This window comes from Arachis stenosperma, chromosome 5 (genome assembly GCF_014773155.1).
Source record: "Arachis stenosperma cultivar V10309 chromosome 5, arast.V10309.gnm1.PFL2, whole genome shotgun sequence".
NCBI classification, from domain to species: domain Eukaryota; kingdom Viridiplantae; phylum Streptophyta; class Magnoliopsida; order Fabales; family Fabaceae; genus Arachis; species Arachis stenosperma.
The window spans coordinates 123,549,864-123,569,875 of NC_080381.1; the positions used below are offsets into that span (position 1 = coordinate 123,549,864).

Here is a 20,012-nt window from a genome sequence, read left to right on the forward strand (position 1 = left end):
GGATCTTGGGTTGGAGAATTGAAGAAATTCTGTTTCAATCTCATCCTTGGATCTCTCTGTTTATTTACTGCTTAATTGAATTTCAGTTTCGGTTAATTGCTCTTCATCTACTTTCTTTGCAATTTACATTTCCCTTGCAATTGTTCTTGTTGGATCTAGGAAGGCATTGAGATCTAGACTTGATTTTCTAGTCTCTGGGTCCTGAGATCTGATTCCAAAGTTTACATTCTATTTTTGCTTTTCATGTTCATTTACTTGTTTTGCTTCAGATCCGATTCAACCCAAACCCTTTTTTTAATCTTCTGTTTGATGCAATTTACTTTTCCTTGTTTAAATTCTGCAAATCCAATCCCCAATCCCCTTTACAATTCCAGCCGTTTATATTCCTTGCACTTTAAGATTCCGCAATCTACATTTCTTGCATTCTATGTTTTTGCCATTTAATTTCTTGCACTTTAAGATTCAGCACTTTAATTTCTTGCCCTCTTTAATTTCATGCAATTTACACATTCCCTTTACTTTCAATGCAATTTAATTTCTGCAAATCACAAATCACTCAACCAAATCTTGATTCGCTTGACTAAATCAACCACTAAACCAAAATTGCTCAATCCTTCAATCCTTGTGGGATCGACCTCACTCCCGTGAGTTTTTATTACTTGATGCGACCCGGTGCACTTGCCGGTGAGTTTTGTGTCGGATCGTTTTCCGCACATCATGTTTTTGGCGCCGTTGCCGGGGATTGATTAGATTGACAATGATTAAGTGAAGTGGAGATCTAGATCAAGCACTTTTTCTTTAATTTTTGACTAACCCACTAACTGTTTGAATTTTTGCTTAAGCTAACTAAAACTTCATTCTAGCAGTAGATTGAAGTATCACTGGTTTGTGCGTTCCTTATGTTTTGCTTGTATGTCAGGTACAAGGAGAACCACACCCATCTTTCATGAACAAGATGAAAGAACTCTTAGGAGGTTAAGAAGAGCTGAAAGAGGGAAAAATATTGTTGGAGAAGAGGAATCCGAAGAAGAATTCCAAGATATGGAGGAACATTCAACCAATCCACTTGGTGGAGCAGACAACAACAATAACAACCCACCCCAGAGGAGAGTTTTGGCCTCCTATACCTTTGCAAATCCTAGACATTGTGGAAGCAGCATCTTAGCTCCAAATGTCAATGCAAACAATTTTGAACTAAAGCCACAACTCATCACTTTGGTTCAAAACAATTGCTCTTTTGGTGGAGGACCACTTGAAGACCCGAACCAACACCTATCAACTTTCTTGAGGATTTGTGACACTGTCAAAACTAATGGTGTGCCTCCTGACAGCTACAAGCTATTGCTATTCCCATTTTCTCTCAGGGACAAGGCCACTCAATGGTTGGAATCTTTTCCAAGAGACAGCATCAACAATTGGGATGATTTGGTAACCAAGTTCCTTGCCAAATTTTACCCATCTCAAAGGATCATAAGGTTGAAGACAGAGGTACAAACATTTACACAAATGGAGGCTGAACCCATCCATGAGGCATGAGAGAGATACAAGGCTCTAATCAGGAAATGTCCTCCTGAAATGTTCACTGAGTGGGATAAGCTGCAGAATTTCTATGAGGGCTTAACATTGAAATCCCAGAAAGCTTTGGATCATTCAGCTGGAGGTTCTCTGCAACTCATGAAAACTGCAGAGGAGGCTCAAAATCTCATTGATATGGTGGCTAACAACCAATACTTCTTTGCTCATCAAAGAAACCGCCAACCATCACAAAGGAGAGGAGTAATGGAGCTAGAAGGAGTGGATTCAATCTTGGCTCAAAACAAAATGATGCAGCAGCAAATTCAACAACAATTTGAGCAAATGGCCAAGAGGATTGATAGCCTCCAAGTTGCAGCAGTCAACACAAGCCAATCATCAACCAAATGGGGGCAAAATGACGAAAACCAAGAAGATCAGCAGCAGGAACAACCTCAATATGTGCACAACCAAAGCTCGGGCCAAAATGAAGTCTATGGTGATACCTACAATCCATCCTGGAAGAACCACCCAAACCTCAAATGGGGGGATAATCACAACCAAAATTAACAACCATGGCAGAGGAACTCAAACCCAAACACCTTAAGAAACAACCAAAACCACAACCAACAGCAGACTAGCCAAAACCCTTACAGAAAACCCCAAAATAACTTCCCCAACTCCAACCATTTTCCACCTAATAACCAACTCACTAACCAAAACATTCACCATCAATCATCAACACCCCATAACCAAGCAACTTCACATGACTCTCAGAGGATCACCAACCTGGAAATGCTAATGGAGAAGATGATGAAGCACCAAGAGATAATGATGGAGAAACTCATGAAAAATCAAGAGATGGCAAAACAAGATCAGGAAGCAGCACGGAAAGATCAAGCCATAACAATCAAAAACCAAGAAGCTTCAATCAGAAATCTTGAGAGGCATAGGGAACAAATGGCTAAACAAATTGCAGAGATGGGTGAGAAGCAATCAAATGCATCCCCTATTGCTACTCAAGACCATCCAAGGGACAAAGGAAAAGCTACAAAATGGGAGGAGTGCAAAGCAATCACAGTGGGAAGTGAGAAGACTATGAAGAAGGAAGCCATCAATCAAGACAAACACAACAAAGAAGTTCCACAAGAAGAGACAGAAGGGAAAAATAAAGAGGATCAAGAAACCAAAAATGCACAAATTTCAAAGGGATACAAGAACATCCTTGAACCACAACTACAAGAGAAGAGGGAAGGAGTGAATCCTTGTGTCCCCAAACTTCCATACCCTCAGAGGTTTAAAAAAGAAAATGAGGCTAAGCAATACTTAAAATTCCTGGACATATTCAAGACACTCAACATCAATATTCCTTTCTTGGAAGCACTTGAACAGATGCCACTATATGCCAAATTTCTGAAGGAAGTGCTGACAAAGAAAAGATCCCTGAAGGAAGGACAGATTGTTGAGATGACAAAAGAATGTAGTGCTATCCTCCAAAGAGAGTTGCTAGAGAAGAAAGATGATCCTGGGAGTTTTTACATACCTTGCACTATAGGAAACATAACAATTGAGAAGTCATTCTGTGACCTCGGTGCAAGCATAAAATTGATGCCTTTGTCTCTAATGAGAAAACTTAAAATTTCTGAGCTGAAGTCCACACAAATAGTTCTCCAAATGGCTGACAAATCCATTAAGCAAGCACTGGGAGTCGTGGAGAATGTGTTGGTAAAAGTGGGAAAATTCTTTCTCCCTGCTGACTTTGTTATCTCAGATATAGAAGAGGACCCTAACACTCCCATCATCCTGGGAAGGCCTTTCCTAGCTACGGGCAGAGCATTGATAGATGTTGAAAAAGGGGAATTGTTGCTGAGAGTGCATGATGAGCACCTAGCATTCCATGTTTTTAAAACCCTGCATGAGCCCACTCAAGAAGAAGATTGTATGAAGGATAAGGCTAGATATCAAAGCTTGAAGGAGGCATTCAATGAGTCAAATCCAAGATTTCTAAATCCACGATTGAAAGAAGTAGAGATGGTGCAACAGATCAAAAAAATCAGGGAGGAACTAAATCCAAAACCCCCAGATGAGAACCTCAACACCCCAAATAAAGAACCACCAAGGCATGAATTATCTTCTGAGAAAGAAAAGAAGAAGAGGCCAAGAGGGTGGAGAAACAAGAAAATCCCCACTGAAGGCTTCTCACCAGGGGATAAAGTGGTGTTAAACACCCAACCAATGAAGGTGTCTCCACAATTATCTGAATACTACACTGTGAACCGAATCCTTTCACTTGAACACCTAGAGATCATCAAAGAGGAGACTGGAAGGAAGTTCACAGTAAGAGGAGAAAAGCTGAGGCACTATGATTTTCAACCTCCATGATCAAAGAATGAAGGATGTCAAGCTAGTGACATTAAAAGAGCGCTTGTTGGGAGGCAACGCAACATGAGGTAGTTTTGTTTTCATAGCTTTTTCAATAAAAAGGTTGAATAATTGGTATGTATCGCAAGGAGCTAAGTTTGGTGTTCCACATCAAAACAAATTAAGAGAGAATGAAGCATTCTAAGTTTGGTGTTTGATGAGCGGATAATTTGTACGCTTTTTGGCATTATTTTTAGTATGTTTTTAGTAGTTTTAGTTGAGTTTTTAGTATATTTTTATTAGTTTTTAGCTAAAATTCACTTTTCTGGACTTTACTATGAGTTTGTGTGTTTTTCTGTGATTTCAGGTATTTTCTGGCTGAAATTGAGGGACCTGAGCAAAAATCTGATTCAGAGACTGAAAAGGACTGCAGATGCTGTTGGATTCTGACCTCCCTGCACTCGAAGTGGATTTTCTGGAGCTACAGAAGCCCAATTGGTGCTCTCTCAACGGAGTTGGAAAGTAGACATTCTGGGATTTCCAGCAATATATGATAGTCCATACTTTGCCCAAGATTTGATGGCCTAAACCGGCGTTCAAAGTCACCTTCAGATTTCCCAGCGTTAAACGCTGGAACTGGCACCAAAATGGGAGTTAAACGCCCAAACTGGCATAAAAGCTGGCGTTTAACTCCAAGAAGAGTCTCTACACGAAAATGCTTCATTGCTCAGCCCAAGCACACACCAAGTGGGCCCGGAAGTGGATTTTTATGTCATTTACTCATCTTTGTAATTCTTAAGCTACTAGTTCCCTATAAGTAGGACCTTTTACTATTGTATTTTGATCTTGGTTCTTCTGGTTCCCTCTCTGGGGGCCGAAGCCAATGATCACACTATCACTTATGTATTTTCAATGGTGGAGTTTCTACACACCATAGATTAAGGTGTGGAGCTCTGCTGTACCTCGAGTATTAATGCAATTACTATTGTTCTTCTATTCAATTCCGCTTGTTCTTGTTCCAAGATATCACTTGTTCTTCAACTTGATGAACGTGATGATCCGTGACACTCATCATCATTCTCACCTATGAACGTGTGACTGACAACCACCTCCGTTCTACCTTAGATTGGGTGAATATCTCTTGGATTCCTGATACACGATGCATGGTTGATCGCCTGACAACCGAGCGCTCGCCTGACAAACGAGCCAGCCATTCCGTGAGATCAGAGTCTTCGTGGTATAGGCAAGAACTGATGGCGGCATTCAAGAGAATCCGGAAGGTCTAACCTTGTCTGTGGTATTCTGAGTAGGATTCAATGATTGAATGACTGTGACGTGATTCAAACTCCTGAGGGCGGGGCGTTAGTGACAGACGCAAAAGAATCACTGGATTCTATTCCGGCCTGATCGAGAACCGACAGATGGATAGCCGTGCCGTGACAGGGTGCATTGAACATTTCCACTGAGAGGATGGGAGGTAGCCACTGACAACGGTGAAACCCTTGCATAAGCTTGCCATGGAAAGGAGTAAGAAGGATTGGATGAAGACAGTAGGAAAGCAGAGAGACGGAAGGGACCAAGCATCTTCGTACGCTTATCTGAAATTCCTACCAATGAATTACATAAGTATCTCTATCTTTATCTTTATGTTTTATTCATCATCTATACCCATTTGAGTCTGCCTGACTAAGATTTACAAGGTGACCATAGCTTGCTTCATACCAACAATCTCCGTGGGATCGACCCTTACTCGCGTAAGGTTTATTACTTGGACGACCCAGTGCACTTGCTGGTCAGTGGTGCGAAGTTGTAGTGATCACAGTTTCCGCCCACCAAGTTTTTGGCGCCGTTGCCGGGGATTATTTTGTGTATGGACAACTGACGGTTCATCTTGTTGCTTAGATTAGGTATTTTTCAGAGTTCTTAAGAATGAGTTCTAGAGTTTCATGATGATCTGTTGAAGTCTGGCTGGCTGTGAAGCCATGTCTAATCTTATTGGACCGAGGTTTCAACTGATCATCACAAGAGCTTGTTGATCTCTATCAATCTTGCTATTGGAGCAATGATCTGCTAAGGCTTGGCTGGCCATTGGCCATGTCTAGTGTTTTGGACCGAAGCTTTCTTTGAAAGCTTGGCTGGCTGTGAAGCCATGTCTAATTCCTGGACCGGAGTCTTAGACTAGCATTGCAATGATTCCTGGAATCCAAATTAAGAATTCTGAACCCTTCATTTTCTATTTCCATATAATTTTTGAAAAATCCAAAAAAATTTTTAAAATCATAAAAACCAAAAATATTTTATGTTTCTTGTTTGAGTCTAGTGTCTAAATTTAAGTTTGGTGTCTTGCATGCATTGTTTATTTGATCTTGGTTCTATTTTCAAGTCAATAGTACAGGGAACTGAAGATTCAGAACATGCAGTAGAGGAATTACACAGAAAAAGCTGGGCGTTCAAAACGCCCAGTGAAGAAGGACAGAGTGGCGTTTAAACGCCAGCCAGGGTGCCTGGTTGGGCGTTTAACGCCCAAAAAGGTAGTGCATTGGGCGTTAAACGCCAGAATGTGCACCATTCTGGGCGTTTAACGCCAGGATGGCACAAGGGGGAGGATTTTGTTTTCAAAATCAATTTTTTTTCAAGTTTTCAAAGTTTTTCAAAATCAAATCTTTTTCAAATCATATCTTTTCAATCAAATGTTTTCAAAATCAATTTCTTTCCTTTTTCAAAGATACTTGCTAACAATTAATGATTTGATTGAACATTTTAAGTATGTTGCCTTTTCTGTTGAGAAAGGTTTAATGTTTGAATCATATCTTTTCTTGTTAGGCAAGTCATTAATTTTTAAAATCAATTTTTTTTAAATTGTTTTCAAATCATATCTTTTCAATCATATCTTTTTAAAACCATAACTTTTTAATCATATCTTTTTAATCACATCTTTTTCAAAACAGTTTTTAATCATATTTTCTTTATTTCTAATTTCAAATCTTTTTCAAAAATTACTTGATCTCTTTCTCACTCTTGTTTTTCGAAAATCAAATTAATGTTTTTCAAAATGTTTTTTAAAATCTTTTTAATTAATTTTCGAAAATTTCTTCCTCTCTTCTCACATCCTTCTATTTATGGAGTACCACTCCTCCTCAATGCACAATTCGAACTCTATCTCACTAAGTTCGAATTCTCTACTTCTTCCTTCTATTTTTCTTTTCCTCTGACACCTCAAGGAATCTCTAGACTGAGACATAGAGGATTCCATATTTTCTTGTTCTCTTCTCTTTCATATGAGCAGGAACAAAGACAAAGGCATTCTTGTTGAAGCTGACCCTGAACCTGAAAGGACCTTGAAGCGAAAGCTAAGAGAAGCTAAGGCACAACTCTCTGTAGAGGACCTAACAGAAATCTTCAGGGAAGAAGAACCCATGGCAGCCGAAAACAACAACAATGCAAGGAAGGTGCTTGGTGACTTTACTGCACCTACTCCCGACTTCTATGGGAGAAGCATCTCTATCCCTGCCATTGGAGCAAACAACTTTGAGCTTAAGCCTCAATTAGTTTCTCTAATGCAACAGAATTGCAAGTTCCATGGACTTCCATTGGAAGATCCTCATCAGTTCTTAGCTGAATTCTTGCAAATCTGTGACACTGTCAAGACTAATGGGGTTGACCCTGAGGTCTACAGACTTATGCTATTCCCTTTTGCTGTAAGAGACAGAGCTAGGACATGGTTGGACTCACAACCTAAAGAAAGCTTGGACTCATGGGAAAAGCTAGTCAATGCCTTTTTGGCAAAGTTCTTTCCACCTCAAAAATTGAGTAAGCTTAGAGTGGAAGTCCAAACCTTCAGACAGAAGGATGGAGAATCCCTCTATGAAGCTTGGGAAAGATACAAACAATTGATCAGAAAATGTCCTTCTGACATGCTTTCTGAATGGAGCATCATAGGTATTTTCTATGATGGTCTCTCTGAACTATCCAAGATGTCTTTGGATAGCTCTGCTGGAGGATCTCTTCATCTGAAGAAGACGCCTACAGAAGCTCAAGAACTAATTGAAATGGTTGCAAATAACCAATTCATGTACACTTCTGAAAGGAATCCTGTGAACAATGGGACAAATCAGAAGAAAGGAGTTCTTGAGATTGATACTCTGAATGCCATATTGGCTCAGAATAAAATATTGACTCAACAAGTCAATTTGATTTCTCAAAGTCTGTCTGGAATGCAAAATGCACCAAGAAGTACTAAGGATGCTTCATCTGAAGAAGAAGCTTATGATCCTGAGAACCCTTCAATGGAAGAGGTGAATTACCTAGGAGAACCCTATGGAAACACCTATAATTCTTCATGGAGAAATCATCCAAATTTCTCATGGAAGAATCAAGAGAGACATCAACAAGGTTTCAACAACAATAATGGTGGAAGAAACATGTTTAGCAATGGCAAGCCTTTTCCATCATCTTCTCAGCAACAGACAGAGAATTCTAAGCAGAACCACTCTGACTTAGCAACCATGGTCTCTGATCTAATCAAAACCACTCAAAGTTTCATGACTGAAACAAGGTCCTCCATTAGGAATTTGGAGGCACAAGTGGGACAGCTGAGCAAGAAAATTACTGAACTCCCTCCTAGTACTCTCCCAAGCAATACAGAAGAAAATCCAAAAGGAGAGTGCAAGGCCATCAACATGGCCGAATTTGGAGAGGAAAGAGAGGAAGTGAACGCCACTGAGGAAGACCTCGATGGGCGTGCACTGACCTCCACTGAGTTCCCCAATGAGGAACCATGGGAATCTGAGGCTCAAAATGAGACCATAGAGATTCCATTGGACTTACTTTTGCCTTTCATGAGCTCTGATGAGTATTCCTCCTCTGAAGAGGATGAGTATTCCTCCTCTGAAGAGGATGAGTATGTCACTGAAAAGCAAGTTGCTAAATACCTTGGAGCAATCATGAAGCTAAATGACAAGTTATTTGGAAATGAGACTTGGGAGGATGAACCCCCTTTGCTCACCAAAGAATTGGATGACTTGTCTAGGCAGAAATTACCTCAAAAGAGGCAGGACCCTGGAAAGTTCTCCATACCTTGTACCATAGGCACCATGACCTTCAAGAAGGCTCTGTGTGACTTAGGGTCAAGTGTAAACCTCATGCCTCTCTCGGTAATGGAGAAGCTAGGGATCTTTGAGGTACAAGCTGCAAGAATCCCACTAGAGATGGCAGACAACTCAAGAAAACAAGCTTATGGACTTGTAGAGGATGTTTTGGTGAAGATTGAAGACCATTACATCCCTGCTGATTTCATAGTCCTAGAGACTGGGAAGTGCATGGATGAATCCATCATCCTTGGCAGACCCTTCCTAGCCACAGCAAAGGCTGTGATTGATGTTGATGGAGGTGAACTGATCATTCAAGTGAATGAAGAATCCTTTGTGTTTAAGGCTCAAGGATATCCCTCTGTCACCATGGAGAGAAAGCATGAAGAGCTTCTCTCAATTCAGAGTCAAACAGAGCCCCCACAGTCAAACTCTAAGTTTGGTGTTGGGAGGCCACAACCAAACTCTAAGTTTGGTGTTGAACCCCCACATTCAAACTCTAAGTTTGGTGTTGGGAGGTTCCAACATTGCTCTGAGAAAATGTGAGGCTCCATGAGAGCCCTCTGTCAAGCTACTGACATTAAAGAAGCGCTTGTTGGGAGGCAACCCAATGTCATATTTTATCTATTTTCTTTTGTTATTTTATGTTTTCTGTAGGTTGATGATCATGAGAAGTCACAAAATCAATTGAAAAAGCAAAAACAGAATGAAAAACAGGAAGAAAAACAGCACACCCTGGAGGAAGAATCTACTGGCGTTTAAACGCCAGTAAGGCTAGCAGATGGGCGTTTAACGCCCAGTCTGGCACCATTCTGGGCGTTTAACGCCAGAAAGGGGCACCAGACTGGCGTTAAACGCCAGGAAAGGGCAAGAACCTGGCGTTAAACGCCAGAAATGGGCACCAGCCCGGCGTTTAACGCCAAAATTGGCTCAAAACACGTTTTTGCATGCCATTTGGTGCAGGGATGACTTTTCCTTGACACCTCAGGATCTGTGGACCCCACAGGATCCCCACCAACCCCACCACTCTCTCTCTTCTTCACCCATTCACCAATCACCTCAACACCTCTTCCCCAAAAACCCTTCACCTATCAAATCCCATCTTTCTCTTCACCACTCACATCCATCCTTCATAAACCCCCACCTACCTCACCCTTCAAATTCAAACCACCTTCCCTCCCAAACCCACCCATACATGACCGAACCATAAGCCCCTCCTCTCCTATATAAACCCTTCTTCACTCCTTCATTTTCACACAACCTAAACAACACTTCTCCCCCTCTTTGGCCGAACACAAAAGCCATTCCCTTTTTCCTCATTTCTTCTTCTTCTACTCTCTTCTTTCTTCTTTTGCTCGAGGACGAGCAAACCTTTTAAGTTTGGTGTGGTAAAAGCGTTGCTTTTCATTTTTCCATAACCATTTATGGCATCCAAGGCCGGAGAAACCTCTAGAAAGAGGAAAGGGAAGGCAAAAGCTTCCACCTCCGAGTCATGGGAGATGGAGAGATTCATCTCAAGGGTGCATCAAGACCACTTCTATGAAGTTGTGGCCATGAAGAAGGTGATCCATGAGGTCCCTTTCAAACTCAAAAAGGGTCAACTTTGATCAAAGGTTGGACCAAGTCCTCACAGACATTTGTGAAGAGGGCGCCCAATGGAAGAGAGATTCAAGAGGGAAGCCGATTCAACTGAGAAGGCATGACCTCAAGCCCGTGGCTAGAGGATGGTTGGAGTTTATCCAACGCTCAATCATTCCCACTAGCAACCGGTCCGAAGTTACTCTAGACCGAGCCATCATGATCCATAGCATCATGATTGGAGAAGAAGTGGAAGTTCATGAGGTTATAGCCCAAGAACTCTATAAGGTGGCGGACAAGTCCTCTACCATGGCAAGGTTAGCCTTTCCTCATCTCATTTGTCACCTCTGTTATTCAGTAGGAGTTGACATAGAGGGAGACATCCCCATTGATGAGGACAAGCCCATTACTAAGAAAAGGATGGAGCAAACAAGAGATCCCTCTCATCATGAGATCCCTGAGATGCCTCAAGGGATGCACTTTCCTCCACAAGACTATTGGGAGCAACTAAACACCTCCCTAGGAGAATTAAGTTCCAACATGGGACAACTAAGGGTGGAGCACCAAGAACATTCCATCCTCCTCCATGAAATTAGAGAAGATCAAAGAATCATGAGAGAGGAGCAACAAAGACAAGGAAGAGACATTGAGGAGCTCAAGCACTCCATAAGACCTTCAAGAGGAAGAACAAGCCGCCATCACTAAGGTGGACCCGTTCTTTAATCTTCTTGTTCTATATTTTTCTTTTTTTTTCGAATTTTAGTGCTTATGTTTATCTATGTTTGTGTCTTGTGATCATTAGTGTCTATGCCTAAAAGTTATGAATGTCCTATGAATCCATCACCTCTCTTAAATAAAAAAAATGTTCTTAATTGAAAAAGATAAGAATTGCATGAATTTTAAATTTTATAACAGTTTAATTATTTTGATGTGGTGGCAACACTTTTGTTTTCTTAATGTATGCTTAAACAGTGCATATGTCTTTTGAATTTGTGATTCATGAATGTTGGCTCTTGAAAGAATGATGAAAAAGGAGACATGTTACTGAGGATCTAAAAAATCATAAAAATGATTCTTGAAGCAAGAAAAAGCAGTGAATACAAAAAAAAAAAAACGAAAAAAAAAGAGAAAGGGAAAAAGAAAGAAAAAGAAAGGAATAAAGTTGTGATCCAAGGCAAAAAGAGTGTGCTTAAGAACCCTGGACACCTCTAATTGGGGACTCTAGCAAAGCTGAGTCACAATCTGAAAAGGTTCACCCAATTATGTGTCTGTGGCATGTATGTATCCGGTGGTAATACTGGAAGACAGAGTGCTTTGGGCCACAGCCAAGACTCAATAAGTAGCTGTGTTCAAGAATCATCATACTTAGCTAGGAGAATCAATAACACTATCTGGATTCCGAATTCCTAAAGAAGCCAATCATTCTGAATTTCAAAGGATAGAGTGAGATGCCAAAACTATTCAGAGGCAAAAAGCTAAAAGCCCCGCTCATCTAATTAATACTGATCTTCATAGATGTTTTTGGAATTCATTGCATATTCTCCTCTTTTTATCTTATTTGATTTTCAGTTGCTTGAGGACAAGCAACAATTTAAGTTTGGTGTTGTGATGAGCGGATAATTTGTACGCTTTTTGGCATTGTTTTTAGTATGTTTTTAGTAGTTTTAGTTGAGTTTTTAGTATATTTTTATTAGTTTTTAGCTAAAATTCACTTTTCTGGACTTTACTATAAGTTTGTGTGTTTTTCTGTGATTTCAGGTATTTTCTGGCTGAAATTGAGGGACCTGAGCAAAAATCTGATTCAGAGACTGAAAAGGACTGCAGATGCTGTTGGATTCTGACCTCCCTGCACTCGAAGTGGATTTTCTGGAGCTACAGAAGCCCAATTGGCGCGCTCTCAACGGCGTTGGAAAGTAGACATCCTGAGCTTTCCAGCAATATATGATAGTCAATACTTTGCCCAAGATTTGATGGCCCAAACCGGCGTTCAAAGTCACCTTCAGATTTCTCAGCGTTAAACGCCGGAACTGGCACCAAAATGGGAGTTAAACGCCCAAACTGGCATAAAAGCTGGCGTTTAACTCCAAGAAGAGTCTCTACACGAAAATGCTTCATTGCTCAGCCCAAGCACACACCAAGTGGGCCCGGAAGTGGATTTTTATGTCATTTACTCATCTTTGTAATTCTTAAGCTACTAGTTCCCTATAAGTAGGACCTTTTACTATTGCATTTTGATCTTGGTTCTTCTGGTTTCCTCTCTGGGGGCCGAAGCCAATGATCACACTATCACTTATGTATTTTCAACGGTGGAGTTTCTACACACCATAGATTAAGGTGTGGAGCTCTGCTGTACCTCGAGTATTAATGCAATTACTATTGTTCTTCTATTCAATTCCGCTTGTTCTTGTTCCAAGATATCACTTGTTCTTCAACTTGATGAATGTGATGATCCGTGACACTCATCATCATTCTCACCTATGAACGTGTGACTAATAACCACCTCCGTTCTACCTTAGATTGGGTGAATATCTCTTGGATTCCTGATACACGATGCATGGTTGATCGCCTGACAACCGAGCGCTCGCCTGACAAACGAGCCAGCCATTCCGTGAGATCAGAGTCTTCGTGGTATAGGCAAGAACTGATGGCGGCATTCAAGAGAATCCGGAAGGTCTAACCTTGTCTGTGGTATTCTGAGTAGGATTCAATGATTGAATGACTGTGACGTGCTTCAAACTCCTGAGGGCGGGGCGTTAGTGACATACGCAAAAGAATCACTGGATTCTATTCCGGCCTGATCGAGAACCGACAGATGGATAGCCGTGCCGTGACAGGGTGCGTTGAACATTTCCACTGAGAGGATGGGAGGTAGCCACTGACAACGGTGAAACCCTTGCATAAGCTTGCCATGGAAAGGAGTAAGAAGGATTGGATGAAGACAGTAGGAAAGCAGAGAGACGGAAGGGACCATGCATCTTCATACGCTTATCTGAAATTCCTACCAATGAATTACATAAGTATCTCTATCTTTATCTTTATGTATTATTCATCATCTATACCCATTTGAGTCTGCCTGACTAAGATTTACAAGGTGACCATAGCTTGCTTCATACCAACAATCTCCGTGGGATCGACCCTTACTCGCGTAAGGTTTATTACTTGGACGACCCAGTGCACTTGCTGGTCAGTGGTGCGAAGTTGTAGTGATCACAGTTTCCGCCCACCAAGTTTTTGGCGCCGTTGCCGGGGATTATTTTGTGTATGGACAACTGACGGTTCATCTTGTTGCTTAGATTAGGTATTTTTCAGAGTTCTTAAGAATGAGTTCTAGAGTTTCATGATGATCTGTTGAAGTCTGGCTGGCTGTGAAGCCATGTCTAATATTATTGGACCGAGGTTTCAACTGATCATCACAAGAGCTTGTTGATCTCTATCAATCTTGCTATTGGAGCAATGATCTGCTAAGGCTTGGCTGGCCATTGGCCATGTCTAGTGTTTTGGACCGAAGCTTTCTTTGAAAGCTTGGCTGGCTGTGAAGCCATGTCTAATTCCTGGACCGGAGTCTTAGACTAGCATTGCAATGATTCCTGGAATCCAAATTAAGAATTCTGAACCCTTCATTTTCTATTTCCATATAATTTTTGAAAAATCCAAAAAAATTTTTAAAATCATAAAAACCAAAAATATTTTATGTTTCTTGTTTGAGTCTAGTGTCTAAATTTAAGTTTGGTGTCTTGCATGCATTGTTTATTTGATCTTGGTTCTATTTTCAAGTCAATAGTACAGGGAACTGAAGATTCAGAACATGCAGTAGAGGAATTACACAGAAAAAGCTGGGCGTTCAAAACGCCCAGTGAAGAAGGACAGAGTGGCGTTTAAACGCCAGCCAGGGTGCCTGGTTGGGCGTTTAACGCCCAAAAAGGTAGTGCATTGGGCGTTAAACGCCAGAATGTGCACCATTCTGGGCGTTTAACGCCAGGATGGCACAAGGGGGAGGATTTTGTTTTCAAAATCAATTTTTTTTCAAGTTTTCAAAGTTTTTCAAAATCAAATCTTTTTCAAATCATATCTTTTCAATCAAATGTTTTCAAAATCAATTTCTTTCCTTTTTCAAAGATACTTGCTAACAATTAATGATTTGATTGAACATTTTAAGTATGTTGCCTTTTCTGTTGAGAAAGGTTTAATGTTTGAATCATATCTTTTCTTGTTAGGCAAGTCATTAATTTTTAAAATCAATTTTTTTTAAATTGTTTTCAAATCATATCTTTTCAATCATATCTTTTTAAAACCATAACTTTTTAATCATATCTTTTTAATCACATCTTTTTCAAAACAGTTTTTAATCATATTTTCTTTATTTCTAATTTCAAATCTTTTTCAAAAATTACTTGATCTCTTTCTCACTCTTGTTTTTCGAAAATCAAATTAATGTTTTTCAAAATGTTTTTTAAAATCTTTTTAATTAATTTTCGAAAATTTCTTCCTCTCTTCTCACATCCTTCTATTTATGGAGTACCACTCCTCCTCAATGCACAATTCGAACTCTATCTCATTAAGTTCGAATTCTCTACTTCTTCCTTCTATTTTTCTTTTCCTCTGACACCTCAAGGAATCTCTAGACTGTGACATAGAGGATTCCATATTTTCTTGTTCTCTTCTCTTTCATATGAGCAGGAACAAAGACAAAGGCATTCTTGTTGAAGCTGACCCTGAACCTGAAAGGACCTTGAAGCGAAAGCTAAGAGAAGCTAAGGCACAACTCTCTGTAGAGGACCTAACAGAAATCTTCAGGGAAGAAGAACCCATGGCAGCCGAAAACAACAACAATGCAAGGAAGGTGCTTGGTGACTTTACTGCACCTACTCCCGACTTCTATGGGAGAAGCATCTCTATCCCTGCCATTGGAGCAAACAACTTTGAGCTTAAGCCTCAATTAGTTTCTCTAATGCAACAGAATTGCAAGTTCCATGGACTTCCATTGGAAGATCCTCATCAGTTCTTAGCTGAATTCTTGCAAATCTGTGACACTGTCAAGACTAATGGGGTTGACCCTGAGGTCTACAGACTTATGCTATTCCCTTTTGCTGTAAGAGACAGAGCTAGGACATGGTTGGACTCACAACCTAAAGAAAGCTTGGACTCATGGGAAAAGCTAGTCAATGCCTTTTTGGCAAAGTTCTTTCCACCTCAAAAATTGAGTAAGCTTAGAGTGGAAGTCCAAACCTTCAGACAGAAGGATGGAGAATCCCTCTATGAAGCTTGGGAAAGATACAAACAATTGATCAGAAAATGTCCTTCTGACATGCTTTCTGAATGGAGCATCATAGGTATTTTCTATGATGGTCTCTCTGAACTATCCAAGATGTCTTTGGATAGCTCTGCTGGAGGATCTCTTCATCTGAAGAAGACGCCTACAGAAGCTCAAGAACTAATTGAAATGGTTGCAAATAACCAATTCATGTACACTTCTGAAAGGAATCCTGTGAACAATGGGACAAATCAGAAGAAAGGAGTTCTTGAGATTGATACTCTGAATGCCATATTGGCTCAGAATAAAATATTGACTCAACAAGTCAATTTGATTTCTCAAAGTCTGTCTGGAATGCAAAATGCACCAAGAAGTACTAAGGATGCTTCATCTGAAGAAGAAGCTTATGATCCTGAGAACCCTTCAATGGAAGAGGTGAATTACCTAGGAGAACCCTATGGAAACACCTATAATTCTTCATGGAGAAATCATCCAAATTTCTCATGGAAGAATCAAGAGAGACATCAACAAGGTTTCAACAACAATAATGGTGGAAGAAACATGTTTAGCAATGGCAAGCCTTTTCCATCATCTTCTCAGCAACAGACAGAGAATTCTAAGCAGAACCACTCTGACTTAGCAACCATGGTCTCTGATCTAATCAAAACCACTCAAAGTTTCATGACTGAAACAAGGTCCTCCATTAGGAATTTGGAGGCACAAGTGGGACAGCTGAGCAAGAAAATTACTGAACTCCCTCCTAGTACTCTCCCAAGCAATACAGAAGAAAATCCAAAAGGAGAGTGCAAGGCCATCAACATGGCCGAATTTGGAGAGGAAAGAGAGGAAGTGAACGCCACTGAGGAAGACCTCAATGGGCGTGTGATGAGCGGATATTTTGTACGCTTTTTGGGGGTAATTTCATGTAGATTTTAGCATGTTTCAGTTAGTTTTTAGTAAAATAATATTAGTTTTTAGGCAAAAATCATATTTCTGGACTTTACTATGAGTTTGTGTGTTTTTCTGTGATTTCAGGTATTTTCTGGCTGAAATTGAGGGAGCGGAGCAAAAATCTGACTTAGGCTGAAAAAGGACTGCTGATGCTGTTGGATCCTGACCTCCCTGCACTCGAAATGGATTTTCTGGAGCTACAGGAGTCCAATTGGCGCGCTCTCAACGGCGTTGGAAAGTAGACATCCAGGGCTTTCCAGCAATATATAATAGTCCATACTTTGCGCGAAGATTGACGACGTAACTTGGCGTTGAACGCCAAGTACATGCTGCTGTCTGGAGTTAAACGCCAGAAAAACGTCATGATCCGGAGTTGAACGCCCAAAACACGTCAAAACTTGGAGTTTGACGCCAAGAAAGGCCTCCACACGTGGAAAGCATTAGTCTCAGCCCCAGCACACACCAAGTGGGCCCCAGAAGTGGATTTCTGCACCAATTATCTTAGTTTATCCATTTTCTGTAAACCTAGGCTACTAGTTTACTATTTAAACAACTTTTACAGACTTATCTGGAACCTCATGACATTTTCAGATCTGAATTACATACTTTGTGACGGCATGAGTCTCTAAACTCCATTGTTGGGGGTGAGGAGCTCTGCAGCGTCTTGATGATTTAATACAATTCCTTTGTTTTCCATTCAAACACGCTTGTTCTTATCTAAGATGTTTATTCGCGCCTAACTGTGGAGAAGGTGATGATCCGTGACACTCATCACCTTCCTCAACCCATGAACGTGTGCCTGACAACCACCTCCGTTCTACATCAGATTGAATGAATATCTCTTAGATTCCCCAACAGAATCTTCGTGGTATAAGCCTGATTGATGGCAGCATTCATGAGAGTCCGGAAAGTCTAAACCTTGTCTGTGGTATTCCGAGTAGGATTCTGGGATTGAATGACTGTGACGTGCTTCAAACTTTAACCTGCTGGGCATTAGTGACAGACGCAAAAGAGGGATTCTATTCCAGTAGGAGCGGGAACCAACCGGTGATTGGCCGTACTGTGACAGAGTGCGTGCATTAGCTTTCACTGCGAGGATGGGAAGTAGCCACTGACAACGGTGACACCCTACAAAGAGCTTGCCATGGAAGGAACCAGGCGTGTGAGAAGAGGATTTCAAGGAAAAGCAGAAATTCAAAGGACAAAGCATCTCCAAAACTCCAACATATTCCACAATCCTTTATAAACAAGTAACTCTATTATTCCCTATTATTTTAACTTACAATTTTAAGAAGTTTGTAGTTTGGCCTTTTACAAGTAAAATCCAATTAACCTTATTGGCATCCTGACTAAGACAAATAAAATAAATATTGATTGCTTCAAACCAATAATCTCTGTGGATTCGACCCTTACTCACGTAAGGTATTACTTGGACGACCCAGTACACTTGCTGGTTAGTTGAACGGAATTGTGAAAAGGAAGTAATCAGTCAGTTGAGTTAGTTTAACTTTTTTGGCACATGCCAAGGAGCCACTAATCAAGAATCACAATTTCGTCCACCAAGTTTTTGGCGCCGTTGCCGGGGATTATTGAGTTTGAACAATTGAAGGCTTATTTTATTTCTTAGATTAGGAATAATTTATTTTTATTTTTATTGTTATAGAGTCATTAAATTTATATTGATAGGATAGGATAGTTTCTTTTCAAAAATTATTATTTTTCTTTTAATTAATTGTTAATTTTCGTGAGTTTAGTGTCTTGTTCTAAGTTTGGTGTCAATTGCATATCTCATATTTTTCTTTAAAATTTTCGACTTGTGTTCTTTGTTCTTCATTGATCTTCAAGTTGTTCTTGTTTATTTTTCTTGTTTGATCTTTAATTTTTCTTGTTTTGTGTCTTTTCTTGTTTCTCTTGTGCTTTTTCAAAACATTAGTTTTCAAAAATTTATTTTATTCATAAAAAAATAATACATCTTTAAAATACATTACATTTTTAATTCAGTTGGTTATAGTGTTGGCTTATGTTCTTGGCAATTGGGCACCAGTTCTTTTGAAAATCTTTTTCAAAAATAATTTTTCTTGGTTTAATCTGTGCCAAACTTTAAGTTTGGTGTTTTCTTGTTAATTTTAATATAATTTTCGAAAACTTGTCTTGATTTTCTAAAAATTTTAAGTTTGGTGTTCTTTCTTTTGTCCTTGGTGTTCTTGTGAATCTTCAAAGTGTTCTTGAGTTTTTCTTGTGTCTTGATCTTAAAATTTTTAAGTTTGGTGTTCCTTGGTGTTTTCCCTCCAAAAATTTTCGAAAATAAGGAGTACTAGATCTAAAAATTTTAAGTCTTGTGTCTTTTGTGTTTTTCTCTTTCATCATAAAATTCAAAATTCAAAAATTTTATATTTTCTAACTAATTTTGAACCACTTTTTCGAAATTTTTATATAAGTTTCAGATTTTAATTTCAATTTTTTTCGAAAAGTTTTCAAAAAAAAAAAAAAAAAAAAATTTATTATCATATTTTCTTTTTATATATTTTGTTTTACTTATTCCATTTTTCTAAACATATAAATTATCTCTTGTATTCCAATTCTAAAGTAAGTATGAATGGACAAGACAAGAGGACTCTGGGGTCATATGCTAACCCCACTACTGCTTCATATGGGAGTAGTATTTGTATACCCTCCATTGGAGTTAGTAGCTTTGAGCTGAATCCTCAGCTCATTATCATGGTGCAGCAAAACTGCCAGTATTCTGGTCTTCCACATGAAGAACCTACAGAGTTTCTGGCACAATTTCTGCAAATTGCTGATACAGTACATGATAAGGAAGTGGATCAGGATATCTACAGATTACTACTGTTTCCATTTGCTGTAAAAGATCAAGCTAAGAGGTGGTTAAATAACCAGCCTAAGAACAGCATAAAAACATGGAAACAGCTGTCAGAAAAATTCCTGAATCACTATTTCCCTCCCAAACGGATGACACAGCTAAGGCTAAACATCCAAGGCTTCAAACAAGGAGATAATGAATCCCTTTATGATGCTTGGGAGAGATACAGAGAGATGCTAAGAAAATGCCCCTCTGAAATGTTTTCAGAATGGGTGCAATTAGACATCTTCTACTATGGGCTTACAGAAAAAGCTCAGATTTCTCTAGACCACTCAGCTGGTGGATCTATACACATGAGAAAAACAATTGAAGAAGCTCAAGAGCTTATTGATACAGTTGCCAGAAATCAACATATGTATCTAAGCAGTGAATCTTCTAAGAAAGGAGAAGC

The 20,012-nt window shown here is 39.7% G+C and overlaps 2 non-coding genes across 2 annotated transcripts; both read right to left on the reverse strand.

Moving 5' to 3' along the window:
- Positions 1-7,685: 7,685 nt before the first annotated feature.
- On the reverse strand, positions 7,686-7,793 carry LOC130984899 (small nucleolar RNA R71). The gene has a single exon (XR_009088803.1). It is a non-coding gene; the product is annotated as a small nucleolar RNA R71 (small nucleolar RNA).
- A 7,948-nt stretch (positions 7,794-15,741) lies between these two features.
- On the reverse strand, positions 15,742-15,849 carry LOC130984901 (small nucleolar RNA R71). The gene has a single exon (XR_009088805.1). It is a non-coding gene; the product is annotated as a small nucleolar RNA R71 (small nucleolar RNA).
- Positions 15,850-20,012: the final 4,163 nt, after the last annotated feature.